Source organism: Diplotaxodon limnothrissa, linkage group LG16 (genome assembly GCF_057381915.1).
Source record: "Diplotaxodon limnothrissa isolate DT_005_m linkage group LG16, D_limnothrissa_male_GT1.1, whole genome shotgun sequence".
Taxonomy (NCBI): Eukaryota; Metazoa; Chordata; class Actinopteri; order Cichliformes; family Cichlidae; genus Diplotaxodon; species Diplotaxodon limnothrissa.
In genome coordinates, this window is record NC_140611.1 from 40,015,080 (window position 1) to 40,031,084 (window position 16,005).

At 45.8% G+C, this 16,005-nt stretch overlaps 1 pseudogene across 1 annotated transcript; it reads left to right on the top strand.

The window, feature by feature from the left end:
* The first annotated feature begins 1,310 nt into the window (after nucleotides 1-1,310).
* LOC146616702 (uncharacterized) lies at nucleotides 1,311-12,471 on the top strand (annotated as a pseudogene). Its single transcript, XR_014906949.1, has 8 exons — nucleotides 1,311-1,350; nucleotides 2,144-2,249; nucleotides 9,026-9,210; nucleotides 9,338-9,486; nucleotides 10,089-10,230; nucleotides 10,373-10,499; nucleotides 11,744-11,887; nucleotides 12,402-12,471. The product of XR_014906949.1 is annotated as an uncharacterized LOC146616702 (transcript).
* The last annotated feature ends 3,534 nt before the right edge of the window (nucleotides 12,472-16,005 follow it).

Consider the following 16,005-nt stretch of genomic DNA (forward strand, 5'->3'; position numbering starts at 1 on the left):
GTGGCCTTTGCGCTTTTTTTTTTTAGTCCAATTATCTGCCGGCCTTATTCAGGCCAGTCAACGTTCACTCTGTCTCACAGACTCCTTTGTGCAACCCACCTCCTCCCATCATGGCCTCTCCCTGCTCACTCAGGCTCCATTCAAGCCTCCGTCTCTATCTCCACCAGCAGAGTCTAGACTCCAGGGGGTCAAACATGACTCTGTACATCAATAAATCATGTTCACCCTGTGGAACTCCATAATTAACCTCAGTGTGTGAAGAGGACTCTCCATTTACATGCACAAACTGGAGTCTATTAGATAGATATGATACAAACCACTGCAGTGCAGTACCTGTAATACCTACAGCATGTTCTAATCGCTCTAATAGGATATTATGGTCGACAGTATCGAATGCTGCACTGAGGTCTAGCAGGACAAGCACAGAGATGAGTCCACTGTCAGAGGCCATAAGAAGATCATTTGTAACCTTCACTAAAGCTGTTTCTGTGCTGTGATGAGCTCTGAAACCTGACTGAAACTCTTCAAATAAACCTCTGCAGATGATCTGTTAGCTGTTTGACAACTACTCTTTCAAGGATGTTTGATATGAAAGGAAGGTTGGAGATTGGCCTATAATTAGCTAAGACTGCTGGGTCTAGAGATGCTTTTTGAGTAAAGGTTTAACTACAGCCAGCTTGAAGGCCTGTGGTACATAGCCGATCATTAGAGATAGGTTGATCATATTTAAGATCGAAGAATTAATTAATGGCAGGACTTCTTTGAGCAGTTTTGTAGGAATGGGGTCTAAAAGACACGTTGATGGTTTGGAGGAAGTAATTATTGAAGTTAACTCAGAAAGATCAATTGGAGAAAAAGAGTCTAACTTAACATCAATGGTACTAAGAGTAGCTGTAGATAATATTACATCTGTGAGACTGTTCAGAAGGCAGCTTAGATATATTCATTGCCATGCAGATGCAGTCTTTCGATCCCTGAAGCCTCATAACAAACACTAATTAGTTAAACTGCAGTAATGTCTGTGAATGCTTAGGAATGTTTATTTAAATGCTTTAACTAATTATTTTATTTAACTTAGATCTGTACTTTTTAAGCTCTGTCATTTAATATTTTAAAATTTTTAATTTAAGTTCTTTCTTTTTGTAATTTCTAGCTTAGCAAGCTCCACCTCCTGTGGAAACTGTGGTCAAACATCCCAAAACCTCAGTCGGGTCACATGACATCTGAGCTGTCTGTGCTTCCTGAGCGCGCACACACACACACACACACACAGCTGAAACAGTGCTCAGCTTCTCATTCTCGCCGTCACCATGCTGCTGATCCTGCTCTGCTTCCACACCTTCACCTGGGGTAAGGAGCCGCCGCCAACGGCACACTAACCACAGATGAAGCAACATCCTGTGTGTGATTTTGTCCTTTAATTATGTAAATCGATTATTTTTGCTCCTGAGTCACACTTTAAAGCTTACTTTCATTTCTTCAGCTGACGGTGACTCATTTAATGGTATAACAGAGTCAGCAGTAGGTTATTCCTGATAGGTCAGTTCAGCGCGTCTAACATGAGAAAATGTCCTTTTTCTGTTTGCTGCGACTGTTTCAGGTTAAAAAGGTGAAACAGTCGCAGCTGCTGGAGGGTTAAAGGTTCCTGTGAAACATGGAAGTGGGCTATAAATGTCCAAAGCTCCTGACATGACAGGAAAGGATCTGTGAGGCTTTCAAAGAGTTTATTTCAGGTTATAATCATCACTTCTGTGTTTGTTTAAATCAGCCTGTAAACATGTTTAACCTTCATTATTACTGATGCAATAAATGTTCATTCATCTGTTCACTGTAAACACTTTTGACTCTGACACTCTCAGGCAATAAATAACTGATCTGTCCAATCAGAAAACAGACATGAAAGTGAATAAATGACGTCACCACAAACATCAGGTTCACATCTGTTCAGTTTTTAAAAACGTGCCGTGTGCAGCAGACAGATGTTATTCCTCGTTTTTGAATCTTTGTCCCTCTGAGCTCAGGCGTCGTGGCGTCGATGGTTCCTGCTGTCTCTTTAATAAATCATCTGAGGCCGTGATCACATGAATAACAATAATCTGGATTATGCAGGGATTTCTCTGGTTTGCTTTCTTCACCTTTGCAGTCGCGTCTCAGGCGCCGCCGCCTCCACAGAACGTCCAGGTGGAGAAGGGTCAGCTGACGTGGACTCCAGGGGAGCCGGACGTTACCTACACTGTGAATTACCGCAGGTGAGCCCTCACAGCCAGGGAAGGTGCTCTGTTTTAAGGTGGAGCTTCCTTTTCCTTTAGTGATAATTAAAATGAACGAAAGAATTTCATCTCATGCTCCAAACTATACTGAAGATATCATTTTCTGGATTTAGGTCATCACTTTTACAGAAGACAAAACAACAAACAAACAAACAAACTGGATGGGTTAAATAAAACATTTTAATAAGCTAAAAACTACAGAAAGAAATTAAATAGAAATATTTTTAAAATAAAAGGAGCCCAGAACGTACCATTTGAATAATAATTTGAATTAAATAAACTACAGTAAAGATAAACATAGGTTAAAAAAAGAAAAAGAAAAAGAAAGCTAATAACAAGAAATAAAAGTAAAACTGAGAATAAAATCCATTCAAACAGAAAGTGGAAGGCCGACTGTGCCACATAACCACTTCTGTTTTTGAACAGTTTCAGAGGTTCGTCGGTTTATCGATAAATCAGATCATTGACTGAGAATGAGTCTGCAGCTGTTATTCAATGCGGTTTTATTTATATAGCTTCAAATTAGAACAGAAAAAGTACGATCCTGCCCAGCAGGCAGCTTTGGAAATGTGAAGGAGGGCATACAGCTGTGTTTTTCAGATCATTAAACAAATTTAAATATCAGGCAAAGATAAGACAAAATGCAGTTTCTAAATGAAGGTGTTTATTATTAAGGGAAAAACTCCAACCCTACATGGCCCTGTGTGAAAAAGGGATTGTTGCTAAAACCTAGTAACTGGTTGGGCCACCCTTTGCAGCAACTGCTGCAATCAAGCAGCGCTGACCCACTCATCTTTGGACAGTTGATGTCATTCAGCCACATTCGAGGGTTTTCGAGAATGAACTGCCTCTTTGATGCCACAGCATCTCAGTCAGATTCAGGTTCAAACAAGGCCAGTAACCAGGTCTGATTACTAGCAATAGACTCAATACTTGAAATGTGCAATTCACTTGTATTTTTATTTTTTATTCCTATTTATTCTATTTATCCCCTTCGTATATTTTATTTATCTATCCACTTAGCACTTTTAATTCTTATTCTTATTTTTATATTTTTATGACAGTATGTTTGCACTGAAGCACCGCAGCAATTTCCTAATGTTGTAAACCTGCTCAACATTTGGCAATAAAACCCTTTCTGATTCTGATTCTGATTCTGATTTATATTGTCTCTGTATTTATATATATGTGTGTGTGTGTGTGTGTGTGTGTATATATATATATAATATTCTGTAACTCTGTAACTTCTGTCGGTGCTGTGCTTTTTTGGAAATCGAATTTCCCAGAGGAACCCACCCGAGGGATTAATAAAGTTCTATCTAATCTAATCTAATCTAGCAGACCAGCTACCACAACTTGTACTTTAGCCTGACACATTTCTTTCTTACTATTTAAACCAATACAGTGGAACCCCGACTTAGGAAATTAATCCGTTCCCGAGGGTCTTTCGTAAGTCGAAAGCTTTCGTAAGTCAAAGCACCCATTGCGCGTTTTGAGTGAGGCGATGCTGAACGATATAGGCTACAGGCTAATTGCTAACTAGAACAACAATACGTCATTCAAGTGGAACAGCGAAGCGCAAGTACGGAAGCCAAGGGGTTGTCACATGATTCGGATGGCATTTTGTTACTTGGGCATTTTGCCGTAACACGGGCAGAAATATTGCCGTTCAGTGCCTTCGTAACTTAAATTTTTCGTGAAACGGGGTATTCGTAACTCGGGGTTCCACTGTGTAGTCGTGCTGATAGATTTCTTTCATTAGATACAGCAGCAATTCTTTATCATGTGGAACAATTGAGATGTACTTTGAAACTGCACTTCACACTGACTGAAAGGGTTGTTTCACTTGTCAGGCCTGCAAGGATCGAAGTGTAAACTGAGTTGGAAATCCCCGGCCTACAGGAAGCACGTTTACTGTATGAATTCAATGCTGTCCAGCCGAGAGATATAATCTCTCCAGCGTGTCCTGGGTCTGCTCCGGGGCCTCCTCCGGTGGGACATGCCCAGAACACTTCACCCAGGAGGCGCCCAGGGGGCATCCTTGTCAGCTGCCCGAACCACCTCAACTGGCTCCTTTCGATGTGGAGCAGCAGCGGCTCTACTCTGAGCCCCTCCCGAATGGCCGAACTCCTCACCCTATCTCTAAGGGAGAGGCCAGCCACCCTTCGGAGGAAGCTCATTTCCGCCGCTTGTATCAGCGATCTTGTTCTTTCAGTCACTACCCACAGCTCGTGGCCGTAGGCAAGGGCAGGGGCCTAGATCGACTGGTAAATTGAGAACTTCGCTTTTACACTCAGCTCTCCCACAGCACCAATCCGTCTGTCGATCTCCCGCTCCCTTCTCCCATCACTCGTGAACAAGACCCCGAGATACTTAAACTCCTCCGCTTGGGGCAGGAACTTATCCCTGACCCGGAGTGAGCACTCCACCCTTTTCCGGCTGAGAACCATGGCCTCAGATTTAAAGGTGCTGATTCTCATTCCCAGCGTTTCGCACTCTGCTGCAAACTGTTGCAGTGCGAGCTGGAGGCCATCACCTGATGAAGCTCCAGAAATATTTGTTCAGTTCTCTTTCAAACCCCAGCAGCTGTCTATTGCAACTTTTGAGTGTCCACTAAAACAAAAACAAAAATAAACGCGTTCTAAAATCTCACCTGTTTGTTTTTATTAAGGCATACATGTACCTTATTTTTATAAATAGAGATTTCGCTATTGAGGTTAAACATGATATATAAGTCACTTAGATCACTTCGAAATGTTAATGTTTGGTTTATTTCAGTGTTTTATTTGTTCCTGAGTGTTGCATCTTCAAAAAATAAATTGTACAATTGTACAAATCGTGAGTCCATTCTCCAGTGCGTTCTCGACAAGTCCAGACTCGCCGGGAACGCACGGGAGCGTGGACTTGCTTACTTGAGAGTTGAGAAAGGGCCAAAGAGCGATTCAGAAGACCCGTATGAGAATATCACCAAGGGAACAGTTTACCCTGCCCAGGATAGGGTTACCGGGGCCCCGCCCTGGAGCCAGGCCAGGGGAGGGTGCCCGAGGGCAAGCATCTGGTGACCGAACCTTAGTCCATGGGGCCCGGCTGAGCACAACCTCGAAAAGGGGACAAGGGTACATCTGTCACCATCTTACAATGCTGTGATTGCAGCCATTCCCCAACTCTCTGTGAATGGGACTCATGGCCATTGATCAGTGTTTGTTGATCAATAATCTTGAGAATTTGCATAATTAAGATTAAGGAACTGACCTCCCAGCCCATTGTTCCTTCAGTGGGCTGGTTTCAGTCATTATGCAAATGTCCTGTTTATAAGATTGAAACCTGCAGTCAGCTGAGACTGAAGACGTCACCTGATGATGACGAAAAAGCTGGTGCCCTGTTGTAAAAGCTGTCCTTGAGTCAGTTTGTCTGGACCCTCAGCAGCCTGACTCTCCTGCCAGATGGCAGCAGCTTGAACGCCCGGTGTCCTGGGTGTGTGCAGTCCCGTAGGATGCTGCATGCCCTCTTGAGACAGCGAGTGCTGTACAGGTCAGGGAGGAAGTCCAGTGATTTTTTTTTGTCTTTCTGTGTGCTATGGTGCAGCTGGAGAACCACACACAGATAGAAAAGTGTGTATAAGAGGGGGCTGAGGACACACCCCTGTGGGACGCCTACGTTCAGAATGAGGGTGGAGGAGGTGTGCTCTCCCATCCTGACGTTATGGGGTCTAACGCTCAGGAAGTCCAATATCCAGCTGCACAGTGAGCTGCTGAGTCCTAAGTTGCTTAGTTTATTAACCAGTTTGTGGGGTTGGACTGTATTGAAGGCGGAGCTGAAACAAACAGCATTCTCAGGTGTCACTACTGTACAGATGCAGGATGTCAGCACACTTTCAATGGAGCAGCAGTAGAAGCTCCTTCTTCAGGTCCATTTTTCTGAGGATTGTCAGAAAGTGGAGACACTGTTGGGTCTTCTTTACAACAGCCGAGGTGTTTGAGCACCATTGGAGGTCTGTGTCTATGTGCACACCCAGGAACTTGAAACTGGACACCCTTTCCACGCACTCCCCATTGATGCTGACAGGCTGCAGCTCAGACTTCCTCCTTCTGAAGTCGACTACCAGCTCTGTTGTCTTGGTGGTTTTGAGGTCCAGGTTGTTGTCGGCACACCAATCTGACAGCCTCTGAACCTCAGCTCTGTACGCTGTCTCCCCAGAGATGAGCCCCACCACGGTGGTATCATCTGCAAACTTGATGACTGCGTTGTCTGGGTGGGAACTAACACAGTCATGTGTGTACAGAGTTTACAGTAGGGGGCTCAGTACACAGTCTTGTGGAGAGCCGATGTTAAGGCTGAGGGCTGAGGGAAGATGAGGCCCCACTCTAACTCTGTACACGGTCTGACAGGAAGTCTCTGATCTAGCAGGAGGTGGTAGAAGGAAGTCCGATATCCAGCAGTTTTACTGTTAGTCTCACCGGGAGTATGGTATTAAAACCAGAGCCAAAGTCAACAAAGAGCAGCCTGGTGTCACATCGCTGTTGTTCCAGGTGAGAGATGGTGGTGTGGAGCGTTGTAACAATGGCATCTTCAGTAGATCTGTTAGTTCTGTGTGCAAACTGGAGCAGGTTGAGTGTGGGTGGCATGCAGGACATGATGTGATGTCGGACCAGTTTCTCGAAGCACTTCACGCCCTGCTGACTTAAATATTGTACTGGGTCCTGTGGTGGGTTGTTGTTGGGCTGGCAGCGGGAGAGCTGCATCTCTGTGTGTATTGTGAACGGCATCGTGTGTGTACTAATAAAGCATGCTGCAAAGCATGTTAATGTCACCGGGTCTGCCGTGGTCATTCACGATCTCTAAAATTAGAAATATCCTGTCTCAGAGTGACGCTGAAAAACTAGTTCATGCATTTATTACTTCCAGGCTGGACGACTGTAAGTCATTATTATCAGGAAGTCCTGACAATGACCCTGGCTCTGCTGGAGGTTTCTTCCTGTTAAAGGGGAGTTTTTCCTTCCCACTGATGCCAAAGCGCAGGGTATTATTGTAGGGTCTTTACTTTACAATATAAAGCACCTTGAGGCAAATGTTGTTGTCATTTGTTGCTATATAAACAAAATTGAATTGAGTTGAATCGATTCGTTACTGGGGAATCCTCTTCACACACTGGGGTGACTGGAGTTCCATGTAGGTCTGTCCCCAGTCAATCTGAGCAATTGGGGTAGAAGAGCCTTATTTAGGTAGATGACCAAGAATGTTGGTCACTCTGATATCGCTCCAGTGTTGCTTTGTGGAGAAAGGACTACAATTTGTGCAGCATCCCACCAATCTGCATGGTGGAGTGATCAGACAGAAGTCACTCTTCCGTAAAAGATCCAAAGTTGTCGTAGGATTGTGGAGGGGTGTGGCTTGGGCGCGGCTGCAGGGGAGGCTAAGACACACCGGAACTCCATTAGCTCGTCACGCCTCCCGTGAGTAAAAGAGTGTGCTGGGACCTGAGGTTGTGGTTGTGTGTAAGAAGGAGCACCTGAATAAAGAAAAGTGTGTAAAGAGCGAACTACATGGTCGGGTCCGTCACAGTGGTGCTGAAACCCGGGAGGTGGCATGGCGGAACCTCGACTGGGCCAGCCAATGGACACGCTGGCCCGAATGGTGGTTGAGCTTGCAGCTACGTGAAGGGAGCAGGTGGTGGTGTCTCGCCGCCAGTTGGAACGGCTGCAGGACCGTTCCGAGCTCCAGATGCAACTGATATTGAGTCTGGAAGCTTGGTTGGTTCCTGACGGACACCGCCGCCAGCCTGACCGGCGTTCCTAGACCGCATTGGGGAGGGAGACGACCCCCATGGTGTTGCAGATGTCCATGCACGAGAGGGACCTGTTTTGCAAGCCAGCGGTCTGCGTGCTATCTGGACCAGCTCATGCCGAGCCAGAGGTCGCCCAGAACAGGGACCTGCCCAGGCTGAGTTGGAGGTCTGCGCGCCATCTGAACCTGCCACATTCATGTCAGAGGTCACCGTGCTGTCTGGTCCAAGCGGCGTCCTCGGCAGAGGCCAGCACCGTCTGAACCTGGATTGTTTACACCAGAGGTCAGCGTTTGTGGTCTAGCCTGCCGGCGGCCTGCCAAGCTGCATGTGAGACGCGGCTTACCTCCTCGACTGCTGCGCCGTCGCTGGACACACTCGGTCGGCCCCGGACACAACTCATCCCTGCCGCTAGTCCATGGGCCACGGATGCACATGGCCATGGCCGATTGGGCTAGGCTGGATGGCTGCCCGACCTAGGTTGGGTGTGGCCTGGGCACGGCTGCAGGGGAGGCTGAGACACACCGGACCTCCATTAGCTCATAACGCCTCCCATGAATAAGAGCGTGCCGGCACCTGAGGTTGTGGTTGTGTGTGGGGCTGCAGCTGGAAAGCTGCGACCGAGTGAGCGAACTATGTGATCTGTCATTCCTGTCGCAAGGATGAAAAATGAATTTTGGAATAAAGCTGTAACATGAAAAATTGTAGAACAAGTGAAGTGTTGTCAAGACCTTTGAGGTGCATTGTGTTCATCCCGCTGTAACCATGTTTCTGTAACACAGAGCAAATTAATATATTGATAAATTACTAGCACATGTACCAGCAGCAACTTTACTGCACTGTTCTTATTATTAAATATGTTGCTGATGGACAGTTGTCTGCTGTGCTGCAGTTCTCCACCCGCTGCAGGGATTTCATGGAGAGAACGCTGAGCAGATGTTTTCTCTGACTCGTTTCTGTTCCTCATCCTCAGATTTAACTCTGATAAATGGGAAGCTCTTCCAGCCTGCATCCAGACGCCTTTCCATTCCTGCAACATATCAGCGGTTGGGCCGCGCGACACTAACGACTCGCCCGAGAACAGCTGCGTGACGCTGCGTGTGCGGGCCGAGAGACGGGGGCTGAGATCTGAGGGTGTTAACGCCTGCAGCAGATACGGTGAGAACCCTCAGATATGTGTCAGCGCTGTCTGTGGGTGAAGCTGTGAGACTCGAGGTGTTAACCATCCTGACCACAGTGTGAACCACGAGCTGCTGCTGTGCTGACGCTCGCTCTGCTCTTCCAGGTGACGTCTGCACGCCTCCGTTAAGCATTTTGACCCGGCCTGGATCACTCACCGTATTCCTTAACGATGACCACGAGCTGGCGAAGGAACACGACAGCAATGCCAAGCACATGATTTACTTTGGCAGAGAGGGAGAGAGTCCTCTGCAGGTGAGACCACGGAGTGATTCCTCCAGGTGTTTATGCTCACCTGATGTTACAGCACGTGTCACTGCTCAGAATATATCTGATATTTTTATTATTTTTTTAAAGAAAGATGTGCACATGTGTCTGTCAGTGTGTGCAGGCAGGTCCAAGCATATTTGGACAGTTTGCCTCTGCACCAACAGACAGTCTGCACAAACTGTTTCAGAATTACAGCTATTTTTACACAGTTCCCATTTTCAGAGACTCAAAGTGACTGAGAAGCAGTTTCGTGTCCAGATGAATCCTGCGCCTTCATTTTTAGAACTAAACTGAAGCCAGAGAGTCATGTGTCCGCCACTTCAGGCTGTTACTGACTGCAAGAGATTTTCAGCCACATTAAAAACTATATATATATATATATATATATATATATATATATAATTCAGTTAGTTTGTCCACTTACTTTTAATTGTTTTGGTTAAATTATTATTTCAGACATCAGCAGCAAAAACTAAACCTGCATGTTTAACAACTGGAATCGCTCAGAGAGTCAACATTTTAAAATTACAACAGGAGCCCAAGCAAAGTAAATATCAAGTAAATATCTTCTAATTTCATATTGTCAGGAGTATGAAGACACCATAGCCTCCATGACCATTGAAGACCTGGAGGAGGGGCAGCGGTACTGTGTTCAGGTGGCCTATACGGTCCACGGGGACCTCGTGGAACCACGCAGCTGCATCCAGTGTGAGGTCATCCCTGCATCAGGTAAGCTGCTCTTCTTGGTGTAACGTTCCTTTAACGCGCTCCGACTCCAACCAGAGACACAGATGTAAACGACTCCGCTGCTTTTGAATCAGCTGAAGGTTTTAAAGCTGCAGCAGTAAACTCACTGCGTCTGTTTTCTCAGAACACGTGAACAGGACGCCGATGATCGTGGGGCTGCTCGTCGGCATCGTGGTCCTCGCCATTCTTGCATTGGGATACCTCGGGTTTTTCCAAACTGAGAAAATCAAACGCTGCCTACACTAACCATGGTATGCCTCACCGGTAAGAAGCAACACTGCTGCACACACTCACCACACAGACACCAGTGGGTGCTGTATCCACTCCGAGCGTGTCAGCGGGGCACGTAAAAGAGCTGATTCGACAGTTTGAAAGCCTTCTACTCACGATTACTCAGTGTGTAAGACTGATGTGATTCTTCTTGGTGACTGGTGAGTCAATGAAATGTCCAATGGTGTTAAACACTGGAGAGTACCAGAGTTTACTCGAGAAAGAAAAGTCATTTTCTGTGGTAGAAAAACTTGTTTGACCTTGAATTTCCTGCCACATAACTGGTGGGAGTGTTACAACCAGCTCTGGTCGTCACGCCAGTTTGCTCGGCTTTTGGTTTGTCTTCCTATCAGACAGCGAGTCTCACATCTTTGTATTTACCAACAAACACGTGACATTTCACATTTAACCAACAGAACGTGAGCGGCTGAAATCTCCCAGAGTGACACTTAGACATAAGATCGGTGTTTCACTCACACTGAAACTGACACAGAGTGAAGTGAAACACACAAACAGAACCATATTTACAACACTAGTTAACTTCTGGTAAATCGGCTCCAGTCATCACTCTTGCCTCCTGGGAACTCTCTCTATCACTTCCTCTTTGTCTTCTAACTGACACCCAACCTGTGGGCCACTGACAACATTCAGCATCAACTATTTGATTTCAAACTCATGATCCCGTCTGACCCTCTCTTCACCTCCACTGCTCACAAACACAAACGATTGCCCATCCTCCACTGGTCTTCCTGTTGACACCGCGGCACAACAGTTTGAATCCACCTCCAATGATCCTGCTCTTACTTCCCCTCTATCTGTACAACTCATAGTCCCTACATGCTTTAACTTCCTGCTCTCATGTCCACACTTCTGTCTTTCCTTCTCTCTCACTGCCTGCTAACATGCCTTCCCCCAAATCCACAAAACCCCACAACAAAGAAAAACAAAGAAAGGAAAACACTGAGCCACAAACTCTGTCAATTCTAAAAGTGTGGAAAAGTTAATAACAGGCTAAAATTCTAACATGAAACTAAAACAGAGAGCATACTGAACCGGGAACCTTTCAGCATCCTCTGGGTTCAAAGGCACTATCAAGCTGAGCTAACCAGCAGTGCAGCACCAACATCACAGCTAAAAACACTCTGATTGGTTCTCTGCTTCTCAGTTTGACATTCACAAGAAATTGTGTTTCACATAGTAGTTTATGTGTTCCTCCTTAAAGAAGGAGCAGTTTTTACAAGCTGACCATTAAAGGTTTTAAAGCCCATGAGTTTGTCAGCGCTGAAGATGGTCAAGAGGAAAAGAAAACCAGAAAACCTGGGATCATGCCTCAGATATGGAACAATTCAAAATTGGGAACCGAAAGAAGGTAAGGTGCTTTACCACTGGGAAATAAGACAAGAAACACACAAATGACTGAACAAAAAAACAATCACAGCTAAAAGTGAAAATGAGTAAAAAAAGGTAAAAACCTAAACAAAATAAATTAACATCACATTAAATCTTGTTCTATGGAAATGGCTGTGATAGACACACAGTGTTCAGTTCAGTTATTTGTGACAACAGCGCTCGTCTCAAGGCTCTGATATTGTAAGACTAAGACATAAGAGGCGGGAGACGTGAGCGTCCTCCGCCTGTGAAACTGTTTTGGGGGATGTGTCCTTGTTGCACCTGTTGTTAGTTTCATTAACACCAAAGCAGCTGAACCTGATTAACACCTCTGATACTGAACTAATCAGATCAATATCCCAAAGTTTCACTGACTTGATGTTGAACTGCTCCTCTATTTTGTAACATTTTCTGAGCAGCGTACACCAGACACACTAAAGGCTGCTGGTCACATTAACACTATAAACTGATGTTTTCTGCTTGTGTGATTACAGATGCAGTGAGAGTCGTGTTTCCCAGGCTGCTAATGGTGACATCCAGAAGCCTTCAGCAGGCAGCAGGTAGAGGACATTCAAGAAGCTGTGCTGCTGTCCAAGACGACGTCTTACTTCTTAAACCTAAACACACAAACTTCTCAAAACAGAGTCTGATGGAGGACTTTATTATGGCAGAGCTTGTGTGTTTCCTACAAACTGGACTATCAGATGAATGAGTTTTCGGATTATTTTCGTGGGCTGCTGGGATGTATGCGTTTGGACCGTGATGAGGGGAAAACAAGATTTCTGAAGTGACGTAATAGGATAGGTTAAAAAAGCTGATACTGGAGTCTGCTCAACTGCAGGAGGAGGACGTCTCCTGAGAAGCAGTTTAGAGGATTCTGACTCTTACAGTAACTTGTACTGTGTACTAGCTAGCATGACGGAGTTTCTATACAGTTGGGTGGGTGCTATGATGTTACTGGTGAACTTTATTTTATTCATATGGTTACTTAGTAGAGTTGCCAACCGTCCCCTAAAAAACGGAATCCTCTGGTATTCAGAATTAATATTACCGTTTCGTATTGAGCTGAAAATAAACGTGATTTGTCTTCAGCTACAATAAAAAAAAAGACAAAAAGCTGGAGTTATTCTGTCTTTACGCTGTCAGATTGAACTGTTTCTGAGAGACTAATAACACCAGGATCCTTTTCTAAGTAGCTGACAGCTGGTAACTGTGCAGGGGCGGATCTAGAAAAGTGTTGCCAGGGGCCCAGGCAGGGCATTAACAGGGAAGGGGGGGCACAAAGATATACTTTTCTTTCTTATTCTCATTTAAAATGTCTCGCTTTTAACAAATAATTATCCGAATCTTACAACCAAAGTTTTCATCTGATGTCAAATTTATAGAAATCCATTATTGTACGTAGTACGTTTTTTTCAGGGTCCCAACATAATTTCTTCAGAAAAAAGTACTGTACATGATGCCAGTATTTTCCCACATTTTCCAGATACTGTACAAGTACTTTGTGTAAAATGCCATCAAAAACTCAGTTAAGTTTTATTCTTTATCACCTGTCTTTCTGTCTCCTTTCACTTATAAAAGGTTGCCATGTTAGAAAAAATATTTTGCCCTGGCATGCTGTTTATTGATGTGGTAAATAAATAGTTTATGAAAATTATAAACTGTCATTTATTATTTTTAATATTCAGTAATGGTCATGTCTCACCTCTAGTCTTCTCTGTCTTAATTTCAGGTTTCCACCATGTGTTGTAGATAGTTCAGGAGGTTAACTCGACCAAGCAGTCTTTGGGTTTCGGCTAAGTACTGTTTAGAATACCAGAATAGGGGGGATGGTGGAGGTTTAAGTTTATTAGACTGATACATATGTACCAACAAGACAGTGTACATCACTGTGACAACGACATTTGTTTTCATTCAAAGGCTATTTGGTTTTTCCTGTAATACCTGGTGGGCCGGTCTCTAGTCAAAATGCCCAGGCTGATTTTTTGTCCCAGTCCAGCCCTGCGGGGGGACACTGAGCAGAGTGTCTCAGTGTGAGGAAAGTGAGGAGCAGGAAATATAAACCCTGCCTTCCTTCGGCCATCACAGGGAACTTGAGGGTCTCTGGCTAATGAGATGGACAAGCTGTGGGCGCTGGTCAGACATCAGAGGGAGGATTGGAAGTTCACTGTGTTGTGCTTCACAGAGACATGGCCGGACCTCAGTGCCACAGTATCTGGCTTTTTCACTGTTCAGGCTGGAACATGTTACTGTGAAGGCTCTGCTCGCCAGACTCGTTACTGTAATAGGTCAAAAGAAACTAAGTTAAGCAGGTGGTGGGGGGATTCATGCAGGAACTGACTACCTCCATCTTCATGCCCATGCTGTCTGCTAGATGATGCACCCCACTAGCAACCCTCAGTAAAGTTCAATCAACAGCCACAGTTATTAACGGTAGCGCTCCTCTAATGATCTATGGCACGTGGAACTTTGCTAGGATTCACGTCAGTGGCCGGAGAAGGCCATGGAAAAAGACTCCCTCGAAGCTTTCTGGCCAACTTTCAGGGAACTCAGGAGGGTGCTTTCCCTCACTGTGTGTAGTACAGGTGAAGCACTGCTGGTTTCAACTGAGGATATTGTTGGGTGGTGGAAGAAATTCTTCGAGGACCGCCTTAAGTTTAGTGACATGTCTCCTGTAGAGGAAGCAGAGTCTCTGGACTCGTCCATCACTGGGGGCGAAGTCACTGAGGCAGTTAAAAAACTCCTTGGGAGTTGGGAAGAGTTCCAGCCTTAAATGGAGGAGTTTAAGTGTCTCCAGACCTTCAGGAGTGAGGCGAGAGGGGAGCAGGAGATCGACTGGTGCTGCAGCTGCAGTGATGTGGATACCAGTCTGTCGTGGTGAAGAGAGAGCTGAGTCTAAAACCAAAGCTCTCAATTTACCGGTCGATCTTTCTGGGCATGTCCCACATGCTGGAAGAGAAGGCCATGGACAGGGAGGTCTGAGCTTCTCTGCTTAGGCTGCTGCCCCTGCGACCCGGCCTAGGATAAGTGGAAGAACACGGATGGATGGATGACCTGAAAAGTAGGCGCCAGGGATCTGTTCATTTTTAAAGACTAGAATACTCAATAAGACTTAGACTTAGTTCCTCCTACGCCGGGCAGCGCATCGGGCAGCTAGTGATCTCCATCGATGTCGGTCAGCAGCAACTGCTTCAGCTTCGTCCCAGGCAATGTCGACAGTTCTCAGATCGTCCATGAATGTTCGACGCCATGTGGTCTTTGGTCGGCCTTGCTTTCGCTTGCCAGTGCGTGGACGCCATGTCATGGCAATCTTAGCTGGGCGATGAGGGGGTAGGCGTAAAATATGGCCCGCAAAGCGGAAGCGCCTTTCTGCAACAACATCGGCTAATGGGCGGGTGCCTGCTCTTCGTAGGACCTCCTCATTTGTTATTCGGTCCTGGTAGGAAATTCTCAGGATTCGCCACAGGCCACGTTGTTGAAGCACGTTCAGGTGTTGAATAATTGCACTTGTTGAGCGCCAGGTTTCACTAGCGTAAAGTGCAGTAGGGAAGACGATAGAGTTTAGTAGTCTGATCTTGACCCTTACATTCAGGGAGGTCGAGTTCCAAATAGGTTGGAGATGTCGCAGGACACCAACTGCCTTCCCTACTCTGGCGTCGACATCCCGATCAGAGACCCCGTCATTCGAGATGATGCTGCCAAGATATGTAAAATTCTCCACCTCTTCAGCACGTTGTTGGCTGATCATGACAGGAATGCGGGCATGTGCATAGCCAACTCGGAGTACCTTGGTTTTTTTGGCGGTGAGTCATAATCCAACTTTCGTCGCCTCCCTCTGCAGGGCCGCGGTCAACTTTTGGAGGTCTTCCTGAGTCGAGCCCAGCAGGGCGATGTCATCTGCGAAGTCCAAGTCAGTGAGATTACGTGCTTCGTGCCAGGGCACACCGATGCCAGCTTGGTCAACTGATCGTCGCATGATGAAGTCAATTACCAACAGGAAGAGGAAAGGGGATAGCATGCATCCTTGTCGGACTTGTCTTGAAGAAATATGTGCAGCCGTCATCTGTCCGGACGCAGCAACGGGAGTTGGAGTAGAGA